General features: G+C 43.5%; 1 protein-coding gene across 1 annotated transcript in view; it reads left to right on the top strand.

Moving 5' to 3' along the window:
* The first annotated feature begins 596 nt into the window (after positions 1-596).
* RC3H1 (ring finger and CCCH-type domains 1) overlaps positions 597-15,991 on the top strand; it is a 126,929-nt gene continuing 111,534 nt past the window's right edge. Inside the window, exon 1 of the mRNA XM_089676344.1 lies at positions 597-708. The gene's annotated coding sequence lies outside the window, so the exon portion shown is untranslated. The remainder of the gene's footprint in view (positions 709-15,991) is intronic.

Raw genomic sequence — 15,991 nt, 5'->3', positions numbered from 1 at the left:
GGGTGCATTGGGGAAGGTGTGGGGACAGTGGGGTGTAGTGGGGACGGTGTTTGGACAGTTGGGGTGCATTAGGGAGGGTGTGGGGACAGTTGGGGTGTAGTGGGGAGGGTGTGGGCATAGTTGGGGTGTAGTGTAGACAGTTGGGGTGTAGTGGGGAAGGTGTGGGGACAGTCGGGTGTAGTGGAGAGGGTGTTTGGACAGTCGGGGTGCATTGGGGAGGGTGTGGGGGCAGTTGGGGGGCATTGGGAAAGGTGTGGGGGCAGTCGGGTGTAGTGGGGAGGGTGTTTGGACAGTCGGGGTGCATTGGGGAGGGTGTGGGGGCAGTTGGGGTGCATTGGGAAAGGTGTGGGGGCAGTCGGGTGTAGTGGGGAGGGTGTGGGGACAGCCGGGGTGCTTTGGGGAGGGTGTTTGGACAGTCGGGGTGCTTTGGGGAGGGTGTGGGGACAGCCGGGTGTAGTAGAGAGCGGAGGGGGCACGTCACGTGACACACAGGAGAGTGGTGGGGGTGTGTGTCGCCTGTAGGGACGCTGTGGGGGAGGGAGGGGGAATGAGGCAGGCTGGGGGAGGGGAGAGGGCGGCGGAGGATTCTGGGAGCAGGAAGAAGCGCTGAGCAGCCGGAAGGACACGATGCTCCCCGCTCTCCGCCAGGCGAGCCCCCCGCCGGCAGCTCGAAATGCCCGGGACACGGATAGCTGAGACCCATCACCGGTGAGTGCGGGGAGGGTGTCGGGGCTCCGGGAAGGGGTCTGAGTGAGCTGGGTGTGCTCCGCTCTCCGGGGGGTGGAGGAGGGGGGGATCGTCGTCGCTGCTCTATGACAAGGCGTAGGCCGCAGGCGGCTGGAGTTTGGTGGTCGCCTGCACAGTGTGAGGTGGCCGGGTGTGGGGATGAGGAGGCCCGGAGCGGTGACTCGGCACTGCCCCGCCCAGCCGTCCGCCGAGCTCTGTCATGGTGTGCCGGGCTGTGTGAGGAGACAATGATGGGGCCGTACAATGCTGGGGGGGGGGGTACTGTTTGTTGTGTCGGAGGATTCTCATCGGCTCTCCTTGTAAACAATCCCGGGGAGGAGTTCCCTGGATACTGTTACCAGGGAGATGTTGTCCATAGCAACCCCTATTCCAGAGCCCCCACCTCGGGCTGGATTCGTCGGCTCCGTGTGTATGGTGCACATTGGCGGCGCTGAATCCCCTGCAGTCCCTCCCTGTGTTGTGTACACCGTGCTGTGTGCTCATGGCTGGGGCCACAATACATTTGTCTTCCACACCCCGCCACCCCGTGTATTCGGGGCCTTGCACACCGCCCTCACCGCTCCGATCTTATCTTTTTCTATGGAAATCCCGATAAATACGAGTTCAGGTGACATCAGTCCTTTTCTTTTTTTTTAGCCGTTTTAGAAAGCAATCCCAGGGGAGGAATGTAAACTGAAAATGTTTCTTCCCTGAAAACGGCCATAAATAGAACTGATTTATTCAGTCCTGATCCCGTCCACTTCATGGCTATCCAGAACCCTTCCATTCCTGGAAAGCTAACAGTGATAACTGACACATTGACTTTCACCCTCAAACCATCAAATGGCTGGTGTCATAACTGATCACATGCATCGCCATGACAACTACAGATCAATATTGCTTCTCCCAGCTTCCTCGGCTGTAAATGAGAGGAGGGTTCACTTCATATTTAAAGTGGCTGTAAAGGTTTTTTCTTTAGTTAAAATGTTAAACCTCTCTGTTCTGTATATGGATATTGCACAGAGTGGCCCCGAACCTCCTCTTTTGGGGTCCCCCACCAGTGCTGTCCTCCTCTTCTATGAGTGTCCCTATATCAAGCCGGCTGGTAAGGGGACACTCATGCGGGTGCATTCCTAAGCCGGGCTCCTTGTGTCTATTGACGCATGCAGTGCAGCTTGGCCATGCTCTCTTCTCACAGGATTTCATTGACAGCAGAAGGAGTTGATGGCCCCACTGTCTTCTCTGTGAGTACATGAAGAGAGAGCAGCACTGGTGCAGATGGGTACAATGCTGCATCAAAAGAAGAGCCGGGTAAGTTCATCTTCAGGAACATGTAACATGTTCCCGCAGCGGCTCAGCAATCCGAGCCCTTTGTACTAGCCCTTCCTTCTGTCATTTTTTTTAAAGAGCGCAGCTGTGTGGGGCTCCACCCACATTTCATGTCATTAATTCAGAGTTCCGTGAATGAATCAACTAAAAATACCAGCAACCTTTGAGGCTGTCGGCTTGTAGTTCTCAATGAACTACCACGGTGCTGTTGGGCGCTCTGGTAGTTCATTGATTCTTCTTGTCAGTATGACACTGCCTGCCCATATGAGGTATGGGCAAATGGCTTACACTGGCAGTTTGCTGCAGGAGCTCTGCATGGCACCAGTGATCTTCTGAACGCTGGTGCAGTGCTTTCCGAGGATCCTAAAAAAAAAAAAAAATTGTAAATGCACTTTTAAAAAAACAAAACAAAAAAACGTTCATTTATTAATTTATTTTAGAAGGTGAACATATCCCTTTAGGGGGGTTTCGGATCATGAAAGGTTTTGACCTTGCTGCAGAGAAATGCATTAAGATGAAAATCCTTATGCTTTGAGTACAACTTTAAACAGATGGCAGCCATTGAGATCCATCTTAATGGAAAGGGATGCAGCTTTGTTCCATTTAAAAAATAAAATGGCCCTGAACAGAGAGAGAGAGGTAGGTGAATGATCAATCATCTATTTACATCTGCCCAACCATAGTCCTACATTTTGGTTGAGTCTGAATCTGTCTTAACTGTTTCCTGACCAGTCTCTAGCCATGGCTTTCCAGTTCTGGGCGGGCGTCCATGGATGTCCTCCCACATATGCATCGAGTGCTCTGTGATCGTTGTATTCTTTACACACGGTTGATCACAGATCTCGGTAAAGGGCCAATCACAGCGACCCTTTACCATGTTATCAGCTGTGTTCAATCACAGCTGGTCACATGTAAACAGACTTGCCAGTTATCGGTATATCTTTCTTCACATGCTGTCTTCGTGTGAGAATACGAGAGCTGATAACTGGCAAGTCTGACAGGGCACAATGAGTACGTTGTTTACACTAATAATCAGTGCAGCCTCATCAGCGCACATCAGTGAAGAAGAAAATGACTTATTTGCAGAATCTTATAAGAGAAACTAAGAAACGTGTTTTTTCTAAATTTTCTGCATTTTTTTCTTTTGTTTGGCAAAAAATAAAAACCCAGTGGTGATTAAACACCACCAAAAGAAAGCTCTATTTTGTCTAAAAAAATAAATTCAATAGGGTACAGTGTTGCATGACTGCGCAATTTTCATTCAAAGTGTGACAGCGCTGAAAGCTGAAAATTGGTGCGGGAAGGGGGTTGAATGTGCCCGGTATTGATGTGGGTGTAAAGGCATAAGGTTTTTTACCCTAATGTTTTCTCTGCAGTATGATACAAAACCTTCAAATATCATCCCCCCTTAATCACTTACTTGAGTCCTCTTTCGACCCAGCGCTGTGCTCACAGCAGTGCTGCTTTTTCTCCCTCTTGGTGTCAATCAAATCCTGGGGGGGGGGGGGGGGCTTTGAGGGCTAAGTTGTGCTGTGTGTGTCTGTGAACACACACAACCTGGATTGTGATTGCCCCCTAAGCAGCTGAGGGGGCATTTGGTGAACAGGAAGAGCAGGCAGCGCCGGTGGGAGACTCCAGAAGAGGAGGTAAGAGGCTGCTCTGTGAAATACCATTTGACAGAACAGGTAAGTATAATATGTTTATTATTTTAAAAATATGACGCCTTTACAAACACGTTAAAAACTGCCATAGAGATCCAGACTGAACACCAGTGTGAAAGGATTGTTAGGCAGTGTTGCCGTGTGCCTTCCCAAGGAGCAGACAAGGTCCGTTCTTTATATCCTATTAGTTCACAGTGTGCTGTGTTGGTGTGTGCTGGGAAAAAAAAATTAGGATTTGTTGCATTTTTGTACAGTGTGTTGCTAATTATTACCTACACATGCTGCTGTTCATTGAAATATGGATGAACTCAGGTGTGTTTTGATACAAGTTTGTACCCGACTGAAATATCACACCAATCATAAGTGGCTGAGGCATTCCCCATCTCACTGCTACTCATTTAAGCACTCCGTGTATACATTCGGCTCCGGGGCGACCTATGATTGGCTGTCTGCAGTGACATCTTCCTGACAGGTTAGCTCAGGTGTGTTTGGACTAGGATCTGAACATGCCTGAGATCTTTACTAAAGTGGTATTAAACCCGAAACTAAAAATGTTATATATTGCAGCTTACCAAACTTAAATGTGGTGGCTGCATTAGTTTTCATTTTAGGCTTTTTCCCCTCTGTTTTAACCTGCTGATCTGGCCAGTAACACACCTGTTTTTGAGTGGCCCCACTCTAAATGAAGGAGCACAGGGGGCAGATTTTGGCCTTTTGTTCTGATGGCTGGGAAACCTCCCCCTGTCAGTAACAATAACGCAGCAGCTGGGGTTCCCCCATTAACTTTGACTGGGTTGATAGAGAAAATCGAGCAATTTTATTTCCTTCAACCCGTGGCTCGTTCACATTTGCTGTGCTCTCTAAAGAGCGATCCATGTTTTACTCTTCAGAGTATTTGGCAGGTGGTCAGGGGGTATGGTATCACGTCCTTACCGTCTGCTGCAACACCTTAAATCCCGCAGCACAACCACTTGATGTCGGCTTGCAGTGCTGATGTGTTCACTTGAATAGGTTGTACTTGTTGTGTGCTACACCCATCGAAAGGAACAGCATTTATAATTCTGGCTGCAAAACAAAGCAGCACAGATGTGACTTGTGTACACCCTGGCTGCTGCCTCTGCAGCTGAAGGGGAAGTTGTAAAAACACAACTCATCCGCAGGCTTTTACTTCCCCTCAACCGCTAGTTTGAATGAGCTCTTATGAAAAAGAATGAAATGTAATTTTGTAACATTTTAATTAAGTTAAAAAACACATTGCGCTGTTTATTCAGAGCACCCATCAGAGGCCTCTGGTGTGCCCTGCAATGGAGCAGTGCGATGTGTTGTTAGAATGCACTGCTCTGTTTCCCTTTTTGTTGAATTAAAATGTTACAAAATGACATTTCATTCTTTTATACACATGGTAGTGTGTTGCGATGTAGTGTAGATCATCACAACATGTTGCAGGCCCTAACATGCTCTGCAGCACGCAGCCCTAAATTTACACTCAGCATGTTCTGCTAGCACCCTGCGCACACCCCACACCGTATGTTGCAGTGAATTTTGTTTGTTGGAAATGATGGATTCCAGGTTGTCGTTGTGTTGAGCTATGCAACCCAGTGTGTGTGGTGTCAATGGGCCCTGCCTGGATGTAGTTGCACATTTTTTTTAAATTGGCTGTGTGTATGAAAGTGATTTAAAGTGACACAATATTCTTATTCCTCAAAAATAGTCCATACACATCCATTGTACAGGTGTTGGGAGCATTTTTCTGGCAGAGAACAAAAACCGCTGAACGCTCCTAAAACACAGCTTTTTTTTCTACATGTACAGTAAAAAGCTAATACAACGCTAACACGTTAAACGTTATAAAGACACTAGTGTGCAGGGAATCATGCCCACCTATCCCATAGATTTGCCAGAATGGTTTGCACCTGAAATGGTAACTAATGTATATAATGGGCTCTTTTTAGATGGGTATAATGCTAAATGCATGCGTTCGGGTGTGTGTAATGTGTAGGGGTGATTTAATGCATTGTTACTGTTCTTTTTTTTTTTTTTTTTTTTTTTTTTTTTTTTCCATTTTATGTAAGTTTCCCAAAATGACACTTCAGGTAGAACTATAGGCAAACAGTTTTTATTTTTATTATTTTGGATAGTGTAAGGGAGGGTTATTACTTCTGTTAGATTTTTTTTTTCCTCTAATTCCCCACTGGCAGAGTGAATAATAAAACGTATAACTAGGCCAGACAAATTTAGGGTACCAGCAATTTCAGTGATGTCACCCTGCTTCCCATACTCAGAGGCTCTATTAGTATTAATATTTTTGCATTTAAAAACTATACAATCAAAAAAGAAGTCAGTAAAATACAGAAATGGAAACACATGGGCAAATAAGTCAATATTTTCCAAAAGTTTCTGTTGCAAAAAATCTTTATTAGGGTACTAGTCAAAGTATGATTTCCATGCGCCCCCCCCCCCTCTTAAAGTACAGTATAGGCAAAGCTCTTTTTTTTTCATATGGATAGAGAAAGGGAGGGCTGTAACCCTGCCAGAATTTCTTTTCGCCATCTGTGTCCCATTGCAGCGATTTCCCTTCACTTCCTCTTCTATAGCCAAATAGGAAGTGAGAGGAAATCCCTGCAAATTAAAGCGGAGCTCCACCCAAAAGGGCAAGTTCTGCTCAATCCTTTGTCCCCCGCTCCCCATTAAGGATTGGCACCTTTGGGGTGCGGGTACCCGATCTTGACCGGTACCCGCTTCCCCTGCGATTGCCTAAGCGGTCAGAAGCGGAGGTTGTCCTAATCCTGTGTGATTGACAATCCAAGCCAGTTAGTTGCTGTAGGAGACGGCTCCACTTTTACTTCGGTAGTGTTCAGAAGGAACGCTGTTGCTAGGTAACCAGAAGAATAAACAAGCTTCCTAGGTATTTGTAAGGCTGGTCAAACACTATGCAATGTTCAGCATAGACACTGGCTGCAACATGGCTTGTGTTCATCTCATAAATGTGTGTGAAGTGTGGTAGGATGGAGACAGAGCAGACTTGTGAGCAAGATTTCTCAGCCTACTAGAAACATGTCCTAAATATATAACCGCATGTATAGTCTTTTATAGGACAATGATTCATTCTTTCACTGCATGGGCACTGCGCATACAGATGCATGAGGTAGGTGTGAAAAGAACAACAAACATAGAAGGCAGTTGTTAAATCAGACCATCACCCATTAGATTATTATGCTGGATTTATATAGCGCCAACAGTTTGTGCAGCGCTTTACAATATAAAGGAAGACCGTACAAGAGGGATAGGAGAGCTGCCCCTGAGAGCTTACAATCTATAGATAAAATGTCTCTCATCTCCTACATCCCCCTCCCTTTCTCACAATCTCATATAGTTTAAATATTTTTGCAAATGTTTTTTTTTTTCTTTATTTAGATCTTTCAGTTAATTTTTTTCCCAGCCAGGTGGTGCCAATAGGGCAACAAATGTCCTGAATATCATTCGTTGATTCTTACTGGAATCAGCCAAAATTGGAGTCATGTGTTGCCAGCTTTACTGTATTATTACATTCTAGTTTACAGTTATACTCATTTGTAGCATAAAAATGAAAAACTAAGTGCTTGCTGCAAAGAAGAGAGTTCACAATTAATTTAACCATGATCAGTGATTTATTAACAGGTACAGCATATAACTCTTATATTCAGATAATTTGACCAACTAATATCCCATTTACTTATATGCAGTGCGTTAACACGCAATATGATATCCCCTATTTTATTTTAGGGCATTCCATTCCAAATTAATAGACTACCAACACATCCTAAGGGGCTTAAATTTTTTTTTTTTTTTAACTGTGTGCTAATGTGCATTGTGGTGCGCTATAAAGCAGGTGTATTGTCATGGCAATCAAAATCCAAGCTGTGTCACACATAATTTCACATGTTAATGTGTTGCGTTAAAAATGAATGGGCTGCCAACACACTCTGACATGCTTAAAATCACACATGACCAGTTTTTGTTACACAACAAACTACCATTCTTTGTCATGCATTGCAGGGCGCTATAACGTGGGTGACACCATGATGCATTTGTAATGTTGAAGGCTAGATTCACACCTATGCAGTTTGTGTTTGACCTGTTTCTGCCATGCGTTTTGCGTTGTGTTTTTGCAACATTTTTGCAGCGATATTGCTTTTTTTTTTTTAATTTTTCTTGTTGCTAGTCAGATTTAAAACGCGGCAAAAACGCAATACGTGCTTTTCTGCAGCATTTCTATTGAAGTTTCTAGAACTAAAAATGCTATTTTTTTGTGGTAAAAAAGATCCCCGACCTTTTCCAAAAAACGCACTGGGTGAAAACGGGGAGATGTGAATGTGTCCCATAGGAAATCATGTTAAATGGACTGTAGAGCGTTTCTGCGGATAATGCTTAGGTGTGAACCTAGGGTGACTTGAGTGTTGAGGTAACATGCAGTAATGTGAATCTGGCCTTAATGCAGAAAGCTGGATTTAAATAAATTGGTGAAATGTGCAAATGGTATTTTTTTGTCATTCAAAATGCTGTTGCTTTGTTTACCCAAAACAAAGGAATTGCAAATGGAATGCATCCAATTCCTCTTTTAGTGCTTCTCACCAGGACACTGTCAGCTCACAAGCTGGGGTGTGTCTGCTCTTTGTGTGAAACCTGGCTACTGAAATGGCTGTTAGGCCAAAGCTAAGGAGATACATGGAGATCCGGTTATTCAACCTGAACAATGAGTCACGGCGACACTGTCCGATTTCAACACCCTTCTAGAAATAGAAGCCGGCGCCCTTTTATGTTCTCACATTTAATCCTGTTTATGCCATAGGAAGTTTTAATACTAAATCAAGCAGGTAACACTAGGGATTCTTTTGTTTTTTTCGGAAGGATGCTTTTTTTTTTCCATTTTGATCCTAAGGTCAGGAGTGTACCAACACGGGTAAAATGAAAATTTTTGAAATCGTTTTAATAAAATACCCGTTACCTCCTTTCTACAGACTGGCTTTGGTCTCTAAATGGCTTGAACAATTTTTGGGCATGAGAAATTGTTGGCAATTATTTGTAAAACATTGACATATATGTAGCAATGTGTATCTTAAAACCATTGTGTTTCCTCTGGATAACTTGACTTATCAAGCCTACGTGTTACTGTACACAATGTATAACTCTAGTGTACATTATTTGAGTTTATATAGATGGGTCATTATTCTGCAGTCAACTGTGGACAGTTGTTGATCTTAAAGAGATAGTAAAGGCATTTTTTAACAATAAACATGTCATGCTTACCTGCTCTGTGCATTAGTTTTGCACAGAGTAGCCATAATTCTCCTCTTCTCATTTTCCCTGCCAGTACTCCTGGCCCCTCCTTCCTGCCAAGTGCCCCCAGAGCAAGCAGCTTGCTATGGGGGCACTGGTGTTTGCTCGCCCCGAGTCACTACTTTGCTTGTTCACACACAGAGACCTGCCCCCTCTCTTGTTGGCTCACTGCCTGTGATTGACAGCAGTCAATGAGGAGGGAGAGCCGAGGCTCCCGTGCATATCGCTGGATTGCAGTGAGGCTTGGGTATTTGGGGTGGGGGAGCTGTACACAGAAGATTTTTTACCTATATGCATAGAATGTATGAAGGTACAAAACATTGAGCCTTTAAATGTTTCATATTCTTGCTGTGTCTGTTGTATTGCGTATTAAAAAGTATCATATTCTTTGTATTGCTTCCTTTGTGTGAAATACCTGATGTTTCTGCCAGTGCCTCTATTTTCCTTTTTCAAACTGAACATGCTAGGCATAGAAGCACATCCTTGCAGTGGTCAGTTTTGACTACTAGGAGAGCAGCCTGTCCTGCAATGACCAAGACCTGTGCTCACACACCACACTGCACTGCCATTCACTGGGAAGATCAACATAGTGCTGTTTCTCCTCCCCTAGTTCTCTAAACCCCATATGCAGCTGAGAACAGAGATTGTGGTCACATATAAAATAAGATAATTTATAAGTTTTTATATATATATATATATATATATATATATATATATATATATATATATATATATTTACACGAGCATTATTCATTGTTTGATGCAAAAGTGCTCTCAGCTTTTGTTTGGAACTGTTAGATGAGGAATTAAAGTAGGTAAATTAGGTCTGAATGCCAGGCTCTCTCACAAAATGACTTATAGGTATTAGGTAGTGACATAAAATAAATTATTTGAAGTATTGTTTGTTTTTTTCAGTTTAGGTCAATGATGCAGTAAAGTAGCTTCAAAATTCAATCAATGCCAATGTACGGGAGCATATTGAAGGCAGACGCACCTCTTGCTTGTGGCAGACATTGCATATCTCTGAACACAGCTGTTTAACCGCCTCCCGCCTGTCATATAAGGTAATGATGGGTGCACGGCGGTTCTCTCATTCTGGGAGGGTGTCCTCCTACTCTAACCGCACGTACGCCCCCGGATCACCAATTAACGAAAGAGCCGATGACTTTGGCTCTGTCATGTGATTTAGCTGTGTTCAATCACAGCTGATCGCATGTAAATAAGGAAACGCCGGTTATCGCCATTCCTCTTCTCACGAACTGTCACGCTGACTGCTTGTGAGAAGAGAGCCGGTAATCGGCATTACTCAGAGGGGACATGTACACTTAGGGCACTGATGATCAGTGTAGCCCCATCAGTGCCACCTGGCGGTGTCCATCAGTGCCTACCAGTGCACATCAATGCCACATATCAGTGCCCATCTGAGCTGCATTTCAGTGCCACCAATCAGTGCCATATGAGTGCTGCCTTTCAGTGCCCACCAGTGATGCCTGTCAATGCCCATCAGTGCATCCTCAGTGCCGCCTATCGGTGCCCATCACTGCAGCCTCATTAGCGCACATCAGTGAAGGAGAAAAATCACTTACAGTAATATCTCGGTTTAAGAATGCCTCGGTTAAAGTAATTTTCGGTTTACAAATTAAAATCCACTTAAAATAATGCCTAGGTTTACAAATCTTGTATGAATTTTGTTTCGCAATACAAAGCGTATGTCAGTGCTGATTTTTAAATGCAGTTGCTGGCTCTTTTTTTTTTTTTTTCTTCACTATAGCTCACAGAATTAGCTGTCACTTTCCCCAGAGTTAACGGAAATGTTTCTTCTCAGAAACTAAAAAGAAACATTGTTTGCCCCTCCCCCCGACATGCCAGGCTGCATGCTCTGAAAAGGGTCTGGTATGGATTTTGGTGTGGGAGTTCCCTTCAAAATCCATACCAGACACGAAGGGCTTGGTATGGATGGGAAGGGGGACCCCACTCAGTTTTTTTAATTGTCGGCAATTCTTTTACATTGTGGGGAACCCCGCTGACAGCTGAAATATTAACACATGGTTGTCACTACTAAAATGCCGCATGGCTTGATAAAATAACTCATGCGGTATTTATTAGTGTTTACTTTTTTGTGATCTCCGGAACAGATTAATTGGTTTTCAGTGCATTCCTATGGGAAACGGCGTTTCGGTTTAAGAATTTTTCGCTATAAGAAAAGTCCTGCAGAACAAATTAAATTCTTAAACCGAGGTATTGCTGTATTTACAAAATTCGAAAACAGAAACTGAGAAACATTTTTTTTTTAATTTTCAGTTGTTTTTGGTCTGTTTAGGAAGACGTAAAAAAACCCAGAGTTGATTAAATACCACCAAAAGAAAGCTCTGTGTCTCAACAAAATTATAAAAATTTCATATGGGTACAGTGTTGCATGACCGCGCAATTGTCATTCAAAGTGCGACAGCACTGAAAGCTGAAAATTGGCCTGAGCAGAAAGGGGGTATAAGTGCCTTGTAGGCAAGTGGTTAACTTCTTCACGCCGGCCGAACGCAAATGTGCGACCTCCCTAGATGCCGAGTGGCCGCACATTTGCGTTCTATTAAAAAAGAACATGTGCTGAAAGCACGCGCCCTGCTCACTCCCAGCACACATGCCTGGTACTCATGGAAAGGTCCCGATCGCCTCTTTTGATCGGGACCTTTCCCAATCATGTGACGGCGTGTCGCTGCGGTCACATGACCCTAAACCCCGCCCCACCTTCTGGCTTCTGAAACCCTTAAAGGGTCAGGAGGTGCTGGTGTGAAGGGGTTAAAGAAGATTTTTTTTTTTTTTTTCAAAGCTTGACCAAGTGAGATAACTGCAGTCATTCTTCGTAAGCTGCATTCACACACAGTATGAACAACCTGCAGATTCCTGTGGCTGGAATACCAGGGATTACCTTCAGTTAGTGACAGATGATTGCTGGCAGTGCGAACATTCATGAATAGTTGCGGCCTCCGTCAGCCTGTCATTGCAGCTCTTCCCACACACCTGTCATTCCAGCTTAGATATCTGCAGATTCTTGCTACTGGAATTTGCAGGTTGTGCTAATGGTCCATGTGAATGGAGCTCAAAGCTGGCCATATATGGTGGAGTTTTTTTCCGTTCAGCCCCCAGAAAAACTGACCTGATGCCGGAATCTTCCCCAGTGTGTCATTGTATTCTGACAACAGGACAAGGATGTCAGAATACACTAATCAGTGCTATAGCCAATTGGCTGCATCCGCTGATCGAAATTAAATTTTCCGACAAGCCAGTTCATGAGAATTTCAATCAATATAGCAACTTCTCGTGAACGATAATGGCCATAGAGGAATCAAAATTTGAATTTTGATCCATGTATGTCCAGCTTAAAAATAGAGTGGGAGCACAAGTAAGCAATTAAGATGGCCATAGATGGATTGAATTCCAGCCGGTTCAGCAGGAACCAGCCAAATTGCGATCCACCTATTAGCATGGAAGATGTAGAGAAATCGTTCTATCGATAAACTTCTGTACAACTGCCCTGTTGGGTTTTCCTGTTCGAACAGCTCTGCAGGCTATAATCTGCTGATCAGTGTATTCTGATGGCAGGCAAGTCTCCCCTGCTATCAAAATACAGTAGTTTAGCAGGAATGATTCCCCCATACACTTTGAGTGAGTGAATGGAGGAACCGGTTGAGTTTTTTTCATTCAATACGCTTGTTGAGCGAAAAAACTGACTAAAGCCGATCATACATGAATTCAAATTCGGCTAACTCAGCTGGGACTGTTCAAATTTAAATTCATGTCTCCTAGATTGTGAGCTCGAAAGAGCAGGGCCCTCGAACCCCTCGTGTATTGTACTGTTACTGTTTTGTCTCATGTTCTGTCCCCCTTGCTATTGTACAGCGCTGAGCAAACCCTTTGGCGCTATATAAATACTGTATAATAATGTATGGGCAGGCTGGTTGTGCAGATGTACTGGTTGTACCAATTGACTTCTGTACAACCAGCCTGTTGGAACATTTCTGCATGACCAGTGTCGCCAGCTATAGCCGGCAGCTCTGATAAGTGTTTTATTCTGACAATGGGGAAATTTTCCTAACATGGCAGGAGTGATTTCCCGATCCACATCGAGAGTGTGGATGGGGAAATAGAGTAATTTTTTTGGCTCTGTCTGCTGGATGAACAAAAAAAAAAAATGGTTGCCTAATCAGTGGGCTGCCTTACCTTTGATATTAATCTAGCCTTTACTGTGAAGCTCAGTATACTAACTTAAGCAGCCCATACACGGAGCAAAATTTTTTCCTGCAACCACGGGAAAGAAATTAGCTCGATTCCACCATTAGCATAGACAGCATTGACAGGGGAATCCCTCCTGTCGAGCCATTGAAGACAGCGATTATTGCTAGCGGCTATACTAGCTGCTATTGATAACCGCATATAAAATATACCTGTAGGTACAAGTACAAAATCTGACTTTACTACCACTTTAACCACTTCCCACCTGCCCGGCCGCAGTGTACTGCGGTTGGGCGGCAGCTACAGGCAAAGCGACGTACCCGTATATCATACCAACACAAGGAGGCGTGCAGCGCTCCCTAACCGCGACGGCTCTGTCCAGTGATCGTGATCACAATGTAAGCAGAGCTGTTATGAATCAATCTCATTCATAACAGCTCTGCTTCTCTTCCTAGTGAGCTGTGATTGGCCCACAGCTGTCACATGGTATATGGGGCCAATCACAGCACCCGGTAACGTGACCAGCTCCAGCCAATCACAGATCACTATTGAGCTGTCAAACCCGTAACAGTTCATGAATGAGTTAGATTCATGACAGCAAGCTTTGCATTGCAGGAAAAATTATCTTTGTTTCTCCTGCAAAGCAAAGTGTGAAAATAAATAAAAATCCCTGATCAGACCCCCCCCCCCCCCCAAACATAACATATTTTACAAAGTTTTAAAACCATACCATATTGAGAATTTTTTTTTTTAACTACTTGCCAACCGCTTACCTGCATTTTTGGGCAAGCTGCAGCTCTTTGGAAAGTGATGTAATCTTGCATTGCTTCCTATTTTGGGGTGTGAATGCGCCTGCTCCCCCCCCCCCTGCCCTTAGCTGCTGAATTGTTTTTACAAGCTGAAGGAAGGGACATCCCCCCCTGCTGCCTTCCACAGTTTTCCTGGGCTCTCCTGTCCCACAGGAGAATCCGAAAATGTAACTGGCAGATCCGCTGGCTGACCATAGAGCTGATCAGAGACCAGAATGACTTTAGTCATCTCTATAGTCTAAGAAATCGGAAGCTACGAGCATTTAATCACTTCAGTTTTGCAGGATATAAACAGCGCCATTTGTAAATTGGGAAAGCATCTGATCACACCGATCTTGATGAGATTAGGTAATGTAAGGGCAGAGGAGATATCTAGAATCTGATAGAGCCCAGATTTCTCAAAAAAGAATATATGACAATGCATTGAAATTATAGGAGATATTTACTTTCCCTGTGATAGCATTAAAAATGATCAAAAAAAATGTAAAGGGCAGTGTAAAAATAATTTAAAAAATCAAAATAACTGGGAAAAAAAAACCACCCTCGCCCCCCTGTGCACGTAAGTGTTGACTCCGTGACGATATGTAGACAGTGGTTGCACTATGCCTGTGAGGTATCACCATGAATGGCAGATCAAGGGTAGTAATTCTAGCACTAGACCTCCTGTGTAAATCTAAAGTGGTGACCTGTAAAGGCTTTTAAAAAGTCGCCTATTGATAATAAAACTGTATGTACTTTGCTGCCATTGCACCGACATGCACAATTTTAAAGCATGTCATGTTTACTAACTATTTATTCGGCGTAACATCATGTTTTACAATTTATCAAACAATTGGGCAATATATTGTGTTTTTGTGCATTAAAATTCCAAATAGTGTAATTTTCCTAAAAAGATTTGCGTTTGAAAAATCGCTGCACAAATAATGTGTGACTTAAAAAATTTCAACACCCACCGTTTTATTCTCTAGGGCCTCTGCTTGAAAAAAATATATGGGGGTTCAAAGTAATTTTCTAGCAAGACATTTTTTTTTTCATGTGAACAAAAAGTGTCAGAAAAAGCTTGGTCTTCAAGAGTGGGTGATGTGGGAAATACGTTTCTAATGATGGCTCTGAAATGCTAGGATAGTAGAAGCAACCCCTCCAAACGACCCCTTTTTGGAAAGTAGACACCCCAAGGTATTTGCTAAGAGGCATGGTGATGAGTATTTTAGTATTATGAAGATATCATTTGTTGCCACATGTTTTTGGAAAACGAAGAAGGAAAATTTACATTTATTTTTTCTTTTCTTTTTTTTCCTTTTACAAAACCCTGTGACAAAAATGATATCTGTAAAATACTCAGCATACCTCTTATCAAGTTCCTTGGGGTGTCTGCTTTTCACAAAGGGGTCATTTGGGGGGGGGGGGTTTGTACTATCCTGGCATTTTAGAGCCTCCGAAACTGTGGTGGGTAGTAGGTTAGTGATATGAGGAAATATGCCCGTTGAAATCCTGTAGGTGGTCATTGGACTTTGGGGTCCTGTACATGGCTAGGCTGACAAAAAGTCTGTCACATGTGGTAATGTTTGGGGTTGTTATTCCATATATACCCATGGCATGTATGAGCAATATATCGTTAAAGTGACAACTTTGTGAAGAAAAAAAAAAATTGTCACTTTCAAAAAATGTGTGGCAAAAAATAAAATGTTCCTTGGACTCAACATGCCTCTCTGCAAAATCCTGGGGGTGTCTAATTTCCAAAAAGGGGTCAATTGATGTGGGGGGGGGGGGGGTTGTACTGCCCTGGCATTTTAGCACCTCAAGAAATGTGATAGGCAGTCAGAAAGTAAAAGCTTCATAAATTCCAATATATTTACCATAGTTTGTAGACACTATAACTTTTACACAAACCTATTAATCTACACATATTGAGATTTTTTTTTT

Source organism: Staurois parvus, unplaced genomic scaffold (genome assembly GCF_062004578.1).
Source record: "Staurois parvus isolate SC_StPar_1 unplaced genomic scaffold, SC_StPar_1.0 ptg000166l, whole genome shotgun sequence".
Taxonomy (NCBI): Eukaryota; Metazoa; Chordata; class Amphibia; order Anura; family Ranidae; genus Staurois; species Staurois parvus.
Note: the sequence above shows the minus strand (reverse complement) of the source record. Positions and strands in the feature narration are given on the sequence as shown.